We start from the raw sequence: 17,432 nt of genomic DNA, 5'->3' as shown, positions 1-17,432 counted from the left end.
TAGCTACACATGCATCATCTTCAATTTTCAGTCCACAACAGCTAACGTTACAAAATCTGGGTAGATGCCAAAAAAAAAGAAAGGTTGGGGCATAGGAGGAAAAATGTATTCTTATTGTTATGCTTACTTTCAAAACTAACACGTTAATCCTGCCTTACTGATTTGGAAACTCCAAACTTCGTGCTAAACTGCTTTTTACAACAATGTTTTCAGCTACTGATTACCCAGATCAAAATATGTGTGTGTTTCACCCACTCTGTCTGGCAATCTATCACAAGTCTGAAAGCTTCATTTATATGACTCATATGCCTTTAGATCCAGCAACTGTGCAAATGATGCCAAGTCTCTATTTATCACAGCTTTGTCAGCGAAACAAATCATTCAGCAGGTGAATCATGAAATTACTGTCTGTGTGGATGCTAAGTAAACACAGAGGGGAGCAGAGAGCTGCCAGCTTAACTTCACGCTTCGCAATCTGTCTCTGCCTCCCATCTCCTCCACTGTATCCCTGTGACATTGCTAATATGAGCAGACAAACTCTTCCTGCCTTTTTCCCAATACACAACCCTTTTGGCTGCAGTTCAGAAAGCCCTTTAGACACATCAGGAAAACTGAAGCATGTGCTTAAGTAACTTGCTCAGAAGAGAGTGTTTGCTGCATATGCCTCTGAGAAGTGCATCCAATTTAAATGGCTCTACCATTTACTGTGTAGCTGTCCTGCTGCAGGGGGCTCATAGATGGCTTTTGCTTCAATTCTGTTCTACAATGAAGAAAGGCTGGCAGGATATCACTGCTCAGAGAAGGGCTAGGCATCTAGACAAGGTTAGGTCGCTTTGCAAGACAACACATTCCAAAAGTTCAGGAAGATGTGGCTGAAGAGTGGTTTCTTTCTTTTTAATTATTCCTGGAATGTACCTTATAGCTACCTTCTCGGGCAATCAACAGCAAAATATTCCAGGGGGAGCAAACAAATTCTTCTGCAAAGCCATTCCTCCCTGCTCCACCCAGGCTGACATTACACAAGTTGAATAATGCATGTCAAGGTATTAAGTAACATGAAAACATTTCCAGTAACTGTTTCTGCTGCAGTCCTTGGCTTAACTGGTATTGCTTCCCTTTGTGATAATGGAAAAACAACTTCCTCAGTTCCTCTGCACCTAAAGCTTATTAATGAAGCATTTCTAGAGGAGGCCACAGAGATTCTGCAAGGGCTGGAGCAGCTCTGCTCTGGAGCCAGGCTGAGAGAGCTGGGCTGGTTCAGCCTGGAGAAGAGAAGGGTCCTGAATGGGAGACCTTAGAGCAGCTCCAGTGCCTAAAGGGGCTACAAGAAACCTGGAGAGAGATTTTGACAAGGGCCTGTAGGGACAGGACAAGGGGGAATGGCTTTAACCTGACAGAGGGGAGATTGAGATCAGACATTAGGCAGAAGTTCTTCCATGTGAGGGTGCTGAGGCACTGGCACAGAGTGCCCTGAGAAGCTGTGGCTACCCCATCCCTGGCAGTGCTCAAGGCCCGGTTGGATGTGGCTTGGAGCAACCTGCTCTAGTGGAAGGTGTCCCTGCCTATGGCAGCGGTTGGAACTGGATGAGCTTTAAGGTCCCTTCCAACACAAACCATTCTATGATTCCCTACCAATCACTGACTGGAATCTTCCTCCTCCCCTATCTCCCAATATAGATCTTAAACCCCTTGAAACTTACCCAATGAAGCTTAACTCTGAGGTGTCCTCTGAAAGTTCCTGCCTGGCCTTAAAGACTACACAGTGGGGTAACTTGATGTCCCAAAAATATTAGAGTTGTGGTAAGGATAAATGACAAAATCCAACTGGAAATAGGCTGGGTTCTTCTCATACCACCAAGGCTGTTTTACATGAGCCATCATGAATCAGCCAACAGTATGTCCCCTCTCCCCAGTTTTGGTTTATGTATTGTCACATGTTTTTCCCAAAGGTGTGAGAACATAGTATTGAGAAGACACAGTCCTTGTCAATCCAGAAGAGGAAATCCCCTTGGAATTTAGTATTGCTTTAGGCATGCACACTGTTTGCACAGCATATGCCAGTAATTCCTTTTACTTCACCGTCTATGACACTCCACCACAGGGACAAATGCAATTCTGAGCTAACCAGCCAAAAGGGGACATGCTTAAAAGCAAAAACATCACTAGGATGAAGATGAGCTCCTGAATCACCTTCATGAGACTCAGAACCATTAGTCCCAAAGGAGAACTACCAAAGGAAATATCTGGGATTTTCCATTGCAATTTGTACTTTCTCAAATTGATTTCTGTAGGAGAGACCTGACCTAGGGTCAAGGATCTGACGAATGACCCGGAAAAAACACCAAATTCCACTCCAAAAAGTGCTTGGGCAAAAAGTTTGGAGAGAGCTGTTAAGACAGGTGAAGTCATGCATTCTCTATAACTTTTTCCAAGTATAAATTGTTTCTTTTAATGTCCATTAAGTGCACAGGGTGAGAGTTGTGGGGCAAGTTGGGGTTTTTTAATGTGACTTTGATAAGAATTCGTAATCCATGGCACACATGGTCTAACACAAGGTAAGAACATTCAAAGAACAGGAGATTAACAACTTGTTACACTGCTGATCACTTGGCTCCAATACACGTTTTGGAAGACTTCCTTACAAGTGAAGTTAGCTTCCCTGGGCCTTATTATTGAGTTTCAACAAGACTGCTCCCAGAGATAAACTACAGCTAGTGGGAAATGTGCTCCTGTTTGGGCAATACATGGAAAGCAGCAATACCAGAGAACAACCTCCTTCAAACCCTCTTTCCCCCTGCTTACACCAGTAGCCTTTTTGGCCTCATCTCCCATATCTGGATGAGAACAGGTTAGCAGTACTGAATACCACAGCTCCCAGCTCCAAGGCCACCAGCCTGTAGTCAGCTTCCCACCTATGTACAGTAACTGCGCACTGATATCAGTGACTGTTCAAAGACAGTAAAGCATAAGGGCACAGAAATTATGGCCACCATGGCAAAATCAGATCACAAGAACATAAAAACTATTGTGCACACCTCAGTAACTGATGTGGGTCTGTTTTTCTGTCTGGGCTGATCAGGACAGACACAAAGCAAAAACCAGACCAGAATCAGCCTTTCCTGCTCAGAAAACAGTTTCCAGCACCACAGCAGTGAGTTAATGATTGCATTACAGCTATCACAGGAGCGCCAGTGCTCAGTAGGAGTGTTTTGATGAAAGGTTTTGAATAATATTTCCATGATGCCTTTGGTTCCCTCAGAGAAGAGGAACTATTGAAACACCAAACCATCCACAAACACCTCTGGGGAAAGCTTTGGCCAGCCACTGCTTCTTTCCTGAGAAAGAGTAACTCACTGCATTATTAATTCTCTATTCTGTGAAACAACTTCTGTGTGTGTGTCAAAGACTAATAAAACTACTAATTTCCAGACTCTAAGAACATTACTGCCAGGACTAAGTGGACTTTTGGATGTACCAGTGGCTTCTAGACTTTGCAAGTACTTGTATTCAACTGAAAAGCTGCTTATTTTTCAGTCAAGGCACTGAGGGCACCAAAGCTCAGGTATAGAATCCCAGACTGGTCTGGGTTGGAAGGGACCTCAAAGCTCATCCAGTTCCAGCCCCCTGCCGTGGGCAGGGACACCTTCCACTAGAGCAGGTTGCTCCAAGCCCCGTCCAACCTGGCCTTGAACACTGCCAGGGATGGGGCAGCCACAGCTTCTCTGGGCACCCTGTGCCAGCGCCTCAGCACCCTCACAGGGAAGAACTCCTTCCTTATATTTAATCTGAACTTCCCCTGTTTAAGTTTAAACCCATTACTTCTTGTCCTATCACTACAGTCCCTGATTAAGAGCCACTCTCCAGTACCCTTGTAGGCCCCCTTCAGATATTGGAACCTCTGGGCTCTCCACGCAGCCTTCTCTCCTCCAGGCTGAACAGCCCCAACTTTCTCAGCCTGTCTTCATACGGGAGGTGCTCCAGCCCCTGATCATCCCTGTGGCCTCCTGTGGACTTGCTCCAGCAAGTCCTTCTTATGCTGGGGACACCAGGGGAATGTGATGACAGCAAAAGAAATGCATTTGCACTCTCCTTTACTCCTCCACCACCATCGTCTGCAAACAGGACACATGTCCCCCAGCTCCTGCCCAGAGACATCTCTGCAGGGCCCTGGGGAAGAGGCAGGAATCTGCCACAGCCTCTGCACAAGCAGCACATGGGCTAAAGCATGACATGGTGCTGCAGACAGAGAGAAGAGGGGCTTTATAGGTATGCACAGTGCACACATGCATAGATCAATGTAATCCACACCTCCCTGCAACTTCACAGCAATTTGATCTTCTATTTTTTTAATACAGGCGAGAAACGACAGAGCTCAGCCTAACATCCACCACAGTGCTGTTGTCAGGCAGGTTCTGGCAGGAGTGCAGCAGCCCCTGGGCAGCAGTACAGCCTCCTAGCCCCCTCTGTATGAGTCCTGAGTACCACATCCTGCCAGGGACCAGGGAGTCTGGGCACTCATCCCACAGAGAATAATGACTATGGAAGGCCAAGACCAGATGACAATAACAGCCCATACACATCTGGATTATGGAAATGTCTACGTACCTGTCTATCCATAGATACGTGTCTGTCCTCACCACAGTATGGCAACTCACATTGTTTCAAGAGGGGATCTTTGGGAAGCCTATTTCAACTGCAGTGATCTGCATCCTAAATTGCAGTGAGCTGCTAAAGAAAAGCATGGTGTAATGCCATTAAACAAGAACACGCTGCCTTTAATTATTCCATGCAAATCCAACAGCATTTCTAATGCCACCATACAACCGGCACAAACACAGAATCATTTAGGCCAAAACTTCAAACGCATCCTTACAGTAAGCTGTATTTAAAATTCCTTTTGCCCATTACAACTTCCAGTTAGGGTCAATCAAACATAGAATCATAGAATAGTTAGAGGTGGAAAGGACATTAAGGTCATCCAGTTCCAACCCCCCTGCCACCTCACACTAGACCATGTCACCCAAGGGGTGATTCACAACAGCACAAAGTATGAAGCGTCAGCTGTCATGCACCTTCAAAATACCATATTTGTTCTCAAGTGCCATTAACAACAAATGGATCCAATACTTAACCACAATAGAAGAAAAAAGTCTTCTTCTAGGGTGGAACAAGGAGGCCAGCAGTTCAAATATCTTCTTACAGCTGCTGCTAAATTGCAGCTATTATAAACGATAGAGTATGAAAGGTCAGAGAGAGAAGAATTAGTGGAAAAGAAAATGTCTATTTGTGAAATAACTGCCTGTAAACTTCAAAACCATCCTATGCCAATTTCTTTATATCTAAAATAACCTCTGAAAACGTTATGATTTAACATTAGTGCTTTGCTTTAATAATTTAACTTTAAAACGTGTACTTAACCTTTAAATCTTGACTCTAATGCTACATATCCCCCTGAATAAAGTATTAGAGAGTTACATAGCTTGTCTCTTCTCACCTTAGTCACATCTGAAACTACCACTTTTCACAGGTACATGTTAAAAAGAAATACACAGATCTGGAAAACGAGGTCCTGTTACAGGATTGTTACTTTCGAAGATTATGCCATTGTACTTTGTGATTTAATCATTTTATGCAAATCTAAGAATCAATAATGCTTAGCTAAATTAGCATTTACCACAAACATACCTTGACAAACTGAGCATGATTTTCTATGGCTGTTTTCTCTCCTTCCCCCATGACTTCATCTGAGGGAATAGATACACAGTTCTATGGTGGTTTGCCCATATGAACTCTATTAAAAACTCGATTATTTCGAGTTGCTAAGAATCATGCTACAACCTCCCTCCAAAGATGAAAAAATACCAACAGAGCCTAATTGCAGAGCTGATTGCACTGTGTAAACCCTGAATTAAACAACAACATAGGAAGACTCAGAAAAAGATACTTTGTGCTTCTCACTGCAGCAACAACTCCTCTGGGTGCCTGCCCCTTAGAGCACTGAGCATCATACTGGTTTTCCACACCCTGCTAAAATATACCTGAAAGGTGCTTCTGGATTGATGTTTCAAAGGACAAACTGGTGCCCCATGCTGCACACTGACCCTGAAACAAATGATATTAAATAAGCCCTTCTGGGCAATCTCTGAAGAAATCACACCCCAGTGAGATAACTCTTAACAAGCACCCAAGCACAGATCTTCAGAGAGAACAGGCAAGTTCTGTCACAAAAGGGGTGCCTCATGGTGGCACACAAACACATTAAGGTTAAATTTAAGGCTGCTGAAGTCAGAAAACTACAAATGAATGGCTCCATAGCAAGTTCACTGTCAGTTCTGCATTACTGCAGTTGCTTGCTTCAAGTCCATTCAATCATAGAATGGTTTGGGTTGGAAGGGACCTTAAAGCTCATCCAGTTCCAACCCCTGCCACAGGCAGGGACACCTTCCACTAGAGCAGGTTGCTCCAAGCCCTGTCCAACCTGGCCTCGAACACTGCCAGGGATGGGGCAGCCACAGCTTCTCTGGGCAACCTCTGTCAACCTCACCACCCTCATAGAATGTTTTCATAATGTCTAATCTAAATCCGAATATCTAATAATAATAATAAATAGATAATGACAATTACACATTATTTTTGTTATGTAATAATAACTATTAAAATAAATCTAAAGTTCTTTCACAGATACTGAGATGCTGAGTATCTTAATTAGCAATCTGCCTTTTTAATGCAGAGTCACAATTAGCTTTGCACTCTGTGGCTGCAGTGATCAATTCCACATACCCACACATGTAACCTTAGACAAATGAGCAATCCTGCTAAGTTCAACTGTCTTTCCAAACCTATCTGTGCTCAGCACATGGCGGGTTCTGTACATTCTGCCCTTTTCCACCCATCCCCTCTTTTTATAGCCTTTCCGTCTAGTTGGCTATGATTTTCCAAGGTTTCAAGTTCACCTTTTTCCTTTCAGTTTTTCCTATCCGACCTACACTGTAATGATATTAAGGGAGACACTTGTTAAAGAACTAGCTTAACTCCATTTCTTTCCACATTGTTTCTCCAAACTGGCTGGCTGAGTGCGGCCTTTCCAAAGGTACTTGGCAGAGGCCGGTCATTTGGCAAGTTGTTTTTCCAATTTTTGTCAGTCTGAGGTTTAAAATCGGTATCAAATGATTTTTGTTACATCAGATTAGAAAAGAAAAGCTTTCTTAGCTGCTCTGAAAGCTTTTAGTCCAAGTCCTTAAAACTGCATGTGACAAATTAAGTACACAGTGGAAAAAAACACACTAGAGCCTGGTTTGTAGCCAAAATTCCACCTAGACACAGAGCAGGAGGAGGAGAAATGTTACAGCTCTCAAACAGCATTTTCCAAGTGTTTGTTAAGAATTATTTTCTCTCTTAATCTCAAATTTAACAGCAGGCTTGAATCAACAGTGCTAGATCTGGGCTTGAGGAGTTATGTAACAGGACAACATCTCATTCTGCTGCTTGTACAGTAAGTTAGGAGTCCATAACACGTGGAGACCACCTTGCTTCTTACAGCTTTTATTAATCACCAATTGGTGTGCTGGTTCCAGATGCTAGGGTGGAATCAGGAGACCAGTTCCGGTATCTTCTTACAGCTGCTGTTAAATCAGAATTCTTCTAAAAGATTGAGTATAACAGGTCAGAGAGAGGAACAAAGAGTTTTATTCATGGAAAACCTTACTTGCCTTCAAATCAAGTCATGTCAGAGATATATGAATACATTTATAGCTTGTGCCTAAATTAGAAAGTTAAAATTCTCAATGTCCCTCAAATTCCTTCCCTTCTCTCTGCATTCCCTATTCATTTTTGATGATCCACCATCCCCTTCATTTTTTTCCTTCCTCTTATCCCTTCTTGACCCTTGCCTCTGCACTCTTCCCATCCTACTGCATCTTGACTTCATGCTCACTTGTAACCACATGTTGGGCTCAGAGATGTAACACACCAAGTTTTGGCACTCTGGAAATCCAGCTGTTCCCAGCTATGGAAAGACCTTCCCATCTTGCCTTCCCCAAAAAAGTATGTGAGGAAAAAGCAATAACAAAAATAGACTGCCTAAAATGATGGTGTCACCTGTCCTATGTTGCCAATTTAAAGCACAGATCAAACTACAGACTACAAACTGCAAACACAGAATATTCCACAATGGGACTGTGTTTTAGAGGTGAAGAAAATAAGAACATCTCACGTGTGCCATGTGCTTCTGTTACTATTCCAGCACCTCACCTCCCTCACAGGAAGAACTTCTGCCCAATGTCTAATCTAAATCTCCCCTCCACCACCTCATGGTGAGCTTCCCATCATCCAGCACCCCCAAGTCCTTCTCCTCAGGGCTGCTCTCAACCCAGTGTCTGCCCATCCGGTGTTTGTGCTTGGGATTGCCCCGACCTATGTGTAGAACGTTGCACTTGGCCTTGTTAAACGTCATAAGGTCCACACAGTCCCACCTTTCAAGCCTGTCCAGCTCCCTCTGGACCCCATCCTTTCTCTTCGGTGTGTCAACCACACCACACAGCTTGGTGTCATTGGCATATTGCTAAGGATGCACTGGATCCCGCTGTCCATGTCAGTGGCAAAGATGTTGATTAAAAGGTATGTCCCCACTGCTTCACTTTGCAGGTGTCTCATCTGTCTGCCAGGTCCTGTTTTGGATCAGGCTTTGGCACCACCTTCTTTATACATTTTGACCTCATCCCACTATGAAAGGTGAAGAGTCTACCAGGAGCACAGTCACTACCAGCTCCTTCAGCTTCCTCAGACACTGGCAGAGCAAGACTAACCATGCTGCAGTTCTAACAGTGCATCTCTAGGGGAAAAGACAAGCTGTGTATGTGCACACAAATGTCCATGTTCAAAACAAACAGGACCACCCTTCCAATGATCTTCCAACAAAATGAGTAAAAAGGTAGAATCTAGATCTCCTAATTAAGCTGTGTTCAAATACACTTCATAACAAGGTGAGAAATATGTCAATTTAATACTGTAAACATAACTGAGAAAAATTGTCAGAGGCAAAACTCACAAGGAAAAAGACCATTTCCTCACCCTCTGACTTTTGGAACTACACCAGGACAAGGTTACTGGGTGAGGCAGAAGTGCTAGCCACTCAACAGACTGAACTGGGGGATAAAAAAAAGAGAAGGAATAAACAGAAAAGAGTAAAAACTGCTTCTACATGAATATTCAGGGTCATGCAAACCAGACTGTGGTTCAAAACCACTTCTGCACACTTGCCAAACTAAAGTTTCCCAGTCAAGCAGGGCAGTTGTTTTCTGAGGTGTAGTAAGATACAGATAGCAACTTTTGACTTGGAAAGAAGAGACAGTAAGGGCAAGATGCAAATATCTAGCTGGATAGAAAACTGGCTACAAGGACAACCTCTAAAAGAGGTAAAGGAAGGCACAGCAGCTACTCCAATTTATGCCCATGTAACCAACCAGAACTGAAACCACTTAGGTATCTCTAAATGGTACCAACTGCTTCATCGGTAGGTACGAACAAGTTTACAGCTTCAGAAGATTGCAATCTCCCTTGCCATGTGGGAAAGGAAAATCCTTTCTTTTAGAGGAACTCAGTTACTCAACTCTAATTAATCTTCTAAAACAGGAAATCCCTGCCAACACAGGTGGAACTATAATCTGTTGGCTGTGCAGCTGGGGTACATGAAAAGTGGGATTTCTGTGTTCCCATCTCACCCACCAAAACCAGAGCACAAATGCTATAAGTAAAACATGCAGCTGAAAAGCCTGAAACCAAGCAAGCAGGTTAAAAATTGAAAGGAGGACTATAAAAGTCATTTAGGTCATTTGTAAGAAAGATCCCTACAGTATTAACTAAGGTTTGAGCTCTCCTGAGGAAGCTCCCATTCACATTGAGAACTTAGTTATAGGGCAAAGGTAATTCATCTGAGTCCGTATTTTAGGAAACAAAGTTGAGAGGACACTTTGCTGACTTCTGACATCACCTGTACTCCTGAAGGAGCCCCGTAATGTGCACTGACAATACCAGCGTCTCTCAGTTATCTCTTTGTGCTCTGTAATTGACAATTTAAACTACACCTTACACTGTTACCTGCTGCACCACATATGAATGGCAGGATAGAAACTTCTTTGCCATTGAAATGTTACTTGCATTAAAACTCAAGCCAAGAAATAGACATTCCTTTTCAATATTTACTTGTCTGCAGCATTTTAATTGTGAAGGCACATAGAAAAGAGAGATATAAGCGATTTTTTACATTGCTACACGTTTCTATCTAATTGCAATCAAAAAGACTTAGGGATCTGTGGAGATGACGCATGCCATCACTGCCTGTAGGGTATGCCCTTCACTTGCACCGAGCATTAAGGCTGTGTTTAAGTTCGCCTTAGGACAAACAATATTTTTCATGACAGCTTTTTTCAAGCCCCACAAAACCATCTGTATGGAAAGAACAACACAAGGCAGACTGCAGCGGAACTTAAAAAACAGCAAAGTTGTGTCTACAGAGAAAACTAACACAAACAGCAGCACCAAAGCTTTGTTTAGACTGGGGAAAGTAAGGCACGATACAAAGGCTGTACGGGTGGGATACTGAAAGGTATGTTTTCATCATAAGAGTAGTGTTGTCATCATAAAACAGCTTGGGTACTTGTAAACACATGAATTGATCTTCACCCATCTGATATGCCAAGACAAGCGAGTAACTAAACTAAGAACAGATTAATCTCCTTTAACCACAGATATACCATCACCATACCCGCTCAATGAGGGAAAAGATATTTACTATTAATAAAGGTAACAGGAGGGGACACGACCCTACAGATACACACAAGTAGCTCTCTATTTAGGCTATTAGAAGGCTAACCTTTCTCACACATAGATTTCAGTCAACATAATAGATAGGTATTCACATTATTATGTTACTTTCTCATGAATTTGTCTTTTATTGCTCCAGTTTCAAAAGCCATTGAATCCCCAGGACACTTCAGTAGTCAATATAGTATGGTACCAGACAGCAAATGTATGCTTGGAAATTACCTGAATACATGCCAATGGAGGCAGTAAAATGAGTAAGATTACATAGCTGGCCTTCCCTTTCAACCTGAATACTAGTTCCAGCAAGAAACTTATATATATTCACCAAAAAAAAGTCCTTCAAAGCCATAAAAGCAATATAATGCTTATGCATATGCTGACAATACTATGTCAGAGCTGTGAGTAATACAACAGAGGAGACTGTAGATAGATCTAAAGTGCAAACTGGTCCAAAATGCATGCATCCTCTTCACCAGCATTAAGTCCCTTCTCAGCCTGACCTTCATGATTCAGGCTGCTACACTCAATATTGAAAGCAAACATATAGGAACAGCTGAAAATATGACATGGTCTAGTGTGAGGCATCCCTGACCATGGCAGCAGGGTGGAAACCAGATGATCTTAAGGTCCTTTCCAACCCCAACCATTCTATGATTCTATGGAAATAATGGTCCTCCTGGCCATATTGCTGGGGGAAAGTGTTTAACTGAAAGAGAAGACAAAAATTCTCCTGTGATTTAACAGACACGGTCTTCCCCTTAAACTGGATTGGTATGGCACAGAATTTAACGGAAGGTAACTTTGCAGTGCTGAGATAATGTCATGATGTTTTACTTTCTACAAGATGAAATAAATGCCCTGATTTTGGTCACTGTATTAAGTAAGGGGAGGGAAAATTGTATTTTGAATTCAATAAACTACCCTAAATTCCTGCCAAATTACAAGGTTTAGGTCAGCTCTAAAAGGAATTTGTGTCAGCTCGAAGAGGGCAGCTATGTGAAAGATTAATAATAATGAAAAGCAACCTCTTTAAGAAATAGGAGTAATGCTTGTTGAATTTATCACCACCTGCAAGACTGGTTATGTTAATAATCCTTCACATCATGTCAAGCAGACTGAAAATAATTAATAGTCCACAAACAACCCTCCCACACAAGCTTCAGTGCCAATGTTGTTTTGACTGATTGTAATTAATAAAGAGTGTAATACCGAGCATTCAGGCCTTGAAATGAATTCCTTCTATCCGAGAAAATTCCATGGAGAATAATAATAAACCTACCTCTCCCAGCACTACCCTGTCAAGGACAGTTGATGAGTTCATGGATCACAGTGTCACGGGGGAATTCTGATGTCACTGTTCACAACTCTCTATTATAAAGTCCCTTCTATTCACGAAATGGAGAAGCTGATGCCATGTACACACACAGGGTTTCGCCACTGAGCTCTGCTGAGCCACCACAAAAGCTCAGGAGTCAGAGGGTGAGAACGAGGGTATTGATGCCCGCAGACCTTAGCTGACTGTGCTATTTAGGGGATGCTCATTAAACTCTGAAGGCTACCTGTCTCACCATGCAAGCCCTTTCCTCCTCTTGTCTGAAATAGCTGTGAAACAATGGTCAATTGGTAACGTGTCTCAAGCCAGCAATAAGAAATGTCTGCAAGGACACAGGACTGTGAGAGAGGATGAAGAGGAAAAGAAGGAAATGGTAAATAAAGCACAAGATGGAAATGAGGAAGGTCAGAAGGTTGTTTATTCACGTTTACAATATCTCCAAAATTAAGTCACACACACCACAGAGCTGCAGGTGGCAAACTGCTCTCATTAGAAAAACCACAATGGTTGATAGACAAGGTTCATTTTATCAAGGATCCTGTTTTCAGCGCTGCTCATACTTAGATGTTGCAAAGAAAGGTTCCCAGCAACACTCTTTGACAGACTTAAACGTGATTCCTGTAGGATGAGCCAGAAAAGTTTTGCTAAAATTCATCACCAAGTCAGAGAAGTATTACACAGGGCAGAGAATAAGAGCCACTATTCAGAACACGCATCCATAGTCATTAACTTCAGAACGTGCTCATGACATTTTTCCCTGCACTTGGTACAGCACACAGCATCCCAGCAGAACTCCTAGGTCCCAAAAAACCTTTCATATATGCCCCAAAAGCATGGAAAATAAACCTGGCTACTTACTGCTCTGTTAGCCAAGGAACCACACAACTAGTATACAAACAGTACAAAATCCACCAAGGCATGAAAGGGGCTTGTATTCCCACATACACCATGCAAGCTTTTGGAGCCAAGTGTAAAGATTTATAGAGGCCACCTACTCGGAAAAAAGTGCCACACCAGGATGATGTGGCAGGCAGTGTTTCACTCCTGGATGCTGTCGAGGCAAGAAACAGACAAGACAAACTGCATTCATTTCTCATCCCTCTATGAACACTGGATTTCAATAACTGCTGCCCAGGGCTGCTCAAATCACTCCCTTCGTGAGGTTTTTCTACTGACAATTCTGGCTTTCTCCAAGGAAAATAATACTGAAAAAAGCTTTCCACTAAAAGCAGGCACTGACTCATGGTTTATTTCTAAAACCACAAGATCTACTATTTTGTTTTCCAACAAAAACTTAGGTTTGAAGGGGTGTCTCGCTGGAGCTGTGGTTCAGTAACCCTGGATACATCTATTGATCACCCAACAGGGACATGGCGATGGAGCCCTGTCAGGAAAGGCAGTCTGCTGTGGAGTCAAAGCTGTCAATCAAAAATATCCAAAACTTCCAAAAAAATACACCACAAGTGTTGGCAAAAGTAACGTGCTTCAGAATTTCCTGCAAAATAATGCATGCAGAAATCAGCTCTGTTCCTTACTATTTCTGGGTATCCACTGCTGAACACAGAGCAAAAAACACCAGGACACAGGAGGCCCCAGCCTCCTCCCATGCCTGGGAACTGCAAGCAGTTAGGTTCCTCCTTTATTTCTTCCCCTCCTCGGGCATCTCAGATCCAGTACTTGTCCTCTCTTCTTGCCAAAAGGGACTAAGCTCACCAGGGAACATTGTGCATCGTCCTGACAACATCAAAGATTAACTCACTGATCTCTGTGTTTAATGTACAAAAACTATGACTGGAACATCACATTCAAACATCTAATACAGATTCTCATCCGAGGGCAATGGATAGTGCCCATAGTGCCTCAGTAGTTGTCTGAGCTCTCTTACAGGATGTAATGTCTGTGAGAAGTAAACCCAAGTGCACATGTGCAATCAAGGCTCTGCTTTTATGAGCCCCCCTCCCAGCCTGTTCATGCTTTAACAGATCATTGACTCAAGTAAAGTCCCTCGTGTTACAACTGCCAGTAAAACACAATAGCCTGAAACTGAAAAGACCTCTGGTCTACCAAGAGCCCAAGACACGTAATTCTGAAACCAGCTCTTACGATGAGACACTGATTGTCTCAGTGCTCCGAGTAAGCAGCTTAATTGGAATAGGAAAACGGGGTGATTAATCACAGCTAAGGAAAACAAAACTACAGAAGACAAGCAACAATAATGCTTCACATCATTAAAAAAAGATTTGAGGTTAATGTTCAGGACAGCACACGTGGAAAACATTGACAGAAACACAAAAAGATGGAATGTTGTTTAATTGGTGAATTCTTCCCATTAACACCCTAAACGGTTTGACACATGCTGGCAGGAGGGAGTGTTGGCCTCAGACACGCTGCTAGCTACATTTCCCCACTGCCGGCAGCCGCCAGCCTTCCCTGGGGTTTTAACGTTTCCCGGCTGGAGGCCCTGTTCCCGTTGGTTTCTGGTAAATTGAGCCCCTGCAGCCCCATCTCCGCGGGCTTGGTTCCTTTTCCCCTGGTTTCTTTCCGATGCACCAGCAGCATCTGACCTTTTTCAACCTCAACCCCTCTTTCTCATCCCCTCCGAAAACAGGAAGAGACCCCAGAAGCGCCTCCGGGGAGGGGGGGATCGCCACCGAGGAGGGCTGGGAAGTCACTCAACCGGCATCCACTGCAGTGAGACAAGAGCTCTGCGCAGATGAAGAAGCCCCAGGTACCAGGGAGAGGGCAGCGGATCACGGCGGAGCCCACCCAGCCCGCAGCCGGGACCCGCAGCCGCCTGGGCTCAGCTCTGCCACCGCGGTAACCGGTGCCCTCCGGTCCTCTCCCGGCAAGGAAAGCCGCCCCGGGGCTCCCAATCCAGGAAAGGATCAGGGGAAGGTCAAAAGCGAGCTCCGCAGGAAACAAGCCCCGCTGTCCTACCCGCTGTGCTGGCGGGGACCGCGCTCCCCGGAGGCTCGCACCGACAGCGCGTCCCGTCCTGGCCCAGCCTGCCCGGCAGCCCGGCCCATCCCGGCACCGACCGGCCGCCGCCTCTTCCTCCTCCTCCTTCTGTTCCTCCTCCTCCTCGGCGGGGCCCCGGAGGGAAAGCACAATTAAACCGACAGGTTATCGCTGCGCTGGGCTGCGGCGGGGCTCCCGGCTTCCCACAAAGGATTCAGGACAGAGCCTTCTGTTTTTCCAGGCACTTTCCCGAAGCGCTGCTGCCTGCCTCGAGCGCCCCAGGCCAAGGGGGAACGCTGCCTGCAAACACAGACCTGTGTGTGCCCCAGAAGGACCAGGTTACCTGCACCCAGGCCAGCATCCAGGGTTTATAAGCATGGGCTTTTACAGCCGTGACTTTGCACTTGGTAGTGAAATACGGAGTCATGCTAAATGCTATCCAGCTATCTAGAATCACGTAATGGTTTGGGTTGGAAAGGACCTTAAAGCCCACTCACTTCCAAGCCCCTGGGACTTTTAATGCTCCGTGGGGGCAATAGGTTGCAATGAACAATAACAACTCCAAACCCTCTCCTACAGCTGTGCTGGTCGCAAATAGGGGTCTGAACAGGGCAGGAAAGCCAATGTCACAGAGAAAAGGAACCCAAAGCGGCCTCCACCTGGAGCTTCCTTTTCCATGCTCCTGGGGATGCTCAGTGCCAGAGTTCTTCCTCCCATTCGTCTCGATGGGCAAAATCCCTCCCTCTCTACCAACAGAGAACAAACTCCAGCTAGCAGTAGCTTCCTTGCCATTTCTTGCAGGGTGCTCCTTCCCTTTCCCTTGAGCAAACATGCCTTTTCCTTCTTTTCCCAATGTACTTGTGACTTCTCCTTAACAACTTAACAGAATAAATCCTGTTGGTTTCTTTCAGCACCCAAAATACAGTAGTCCTGTAAGTGGTCCTTTAAGAATCTAAATACAGGCACATATCCTAACACCTGTATAAATCAGCAGCAGACATGATGAAACTCCTATAAGCAGCTGAGAAAGAACAGGGAGGAACACTTTCAATTGGGACCTTATGAAGTGTTCCCTACCAGTCTCAGACACTGCTGGTGCTTTTGAGGTTGTATCTGCATCAGAATTGACAAGTTTTCCATGAGGTATAACTCTCCATGCCTGCCTTTTGAACAGCACTTTTGCCAGCAGCTTTTATGACATCTGTAGTTTAAACCACACTTGGAAAGGATTCTACTTCCTTTTGACACCCCAGTATGACCACTTATGCTAACGGAGCCAATATGTCACATTAAAAATCCCAGAGAACAAAGGCACTGCTGGCTCTAATTCTTTACTGTGTATCCCTAAGACAGCTCTTAAATCCAAACTTCCCATTTCCTCCCACAGAGCATGCAGAATACTTCTATTCCTCCACCCTCCATCAGCTGTCCCTGCACAGATAATGATCTCCAATAAAGGCTGTTCCCCATGCACTCAGCACAGCTGTGGCACCCAAGCATCACCTGAAAGGGCAAAACTAAGTACCAAGGTACTGCAGAAACAAGTCTGACTTGCTCAGCTCTTGCCCTTGCTGTGGAGAAATCTTTGACTGTCCACTACCATAGCTGAGTTTTTCAGCCTGCAGACAGCTTGTCTGCCTGGCCTAACTTGCACAGTCCTGACCACGACTTCGTCTCACCCTCACCTAGTTGTCACTTCTCAGCATATTTAGCATTCCTCAGCTCCTGACAATCCCTGCCTCTCCCTCACCACTTCCCAGGATCTTGATATTCTTGTCATTATCTAGTGCTGCCTCGTATCCTCGCTTTTTTGTCTCATTACACACCTTGGGGAGGGCGAGTTTCCTGGAAGAAGGCTTATAGGAAAAGATCTTGCCTCACTATCTGAGCAGTTAAGGGTGCAGGAGCTATTTACATATTTCCTGATAAGCAGTGAGAATGTCCTGATGGACCTGTAAAGTCCAGAAGCAATCGGCTTTGTGTTGTTCCATGTTTCTTGCTTGTCTGTGCTTGCCCAATTCTTACCAACTAACTGTATTACACATACTTTTACATATTCTTGTATCATCATTTGGAGGAAAAAGCAGTATTGTAGTCTTGAATTTAGCCATTAAAGAGGTTATGTTGCCAATACTTGGCATTTAAAAATAATGCAAATGACTTTTTCATATTAATTACCAGTTAATTTCTACCTTAACTACTAGGTTGCCACTACATCTTATTTCTATTTCTTATTCATGCAGCCATTAGGGCAAAATTATTTGTGATAATACTAGTTTCAATTCTTTACTGGAAAAGTGGCACATTGCTCCCAAACATC

General features: G+C 44.1%; 1 protein-coding gene across 1 annotated transcript in view; it reads right to left on the bottom strand.

Annotated features, from left to right (window-relative positions):
• The window catches only part of PIK3CB (phosphatidylinositol-4,5-bisphosphate 3-kinase catalytic subunit beta), a 103,175-nt gene extending 88,010 nt beyond the window's left edge, over positions 1-15,165 (bottom strand). Inside the window, exon 1 of the mRNA XM_057429033.1 lies at positions 15,092-15,165. The gene's annotated coding sequence lies outside the window, so the exon portion shown is untranslated. The remainder of the gene's footprint in view (positions 1-15,091) is intronic.
• Positions 15,166-17,432: the final 2,267 nt, after the last annotated feature.

Source organism: Pezoporus wallicus, unplaced genomic scaffold, assembly GCF_028554395.1.
Source record: "Pezoporus wallicus isolate ANWC-B61680 ecotype Strahan unplaced genomic scaffold, APGP_CSIRO_Pwel_v1 contig_593, whole genome shotgun sequence".
Lineage (NCBI taxonomy): Eukaryota > Metazoa > Chordata > Aves > Psittaciformes > Psittacidae > Pezoporus > Pezoporus wallicus.
The sequence above is the reverse complement of the archived record's forward strand: the minus strand, read 5'-3'. Positions and strand labels throughout refer to the sequence as shown.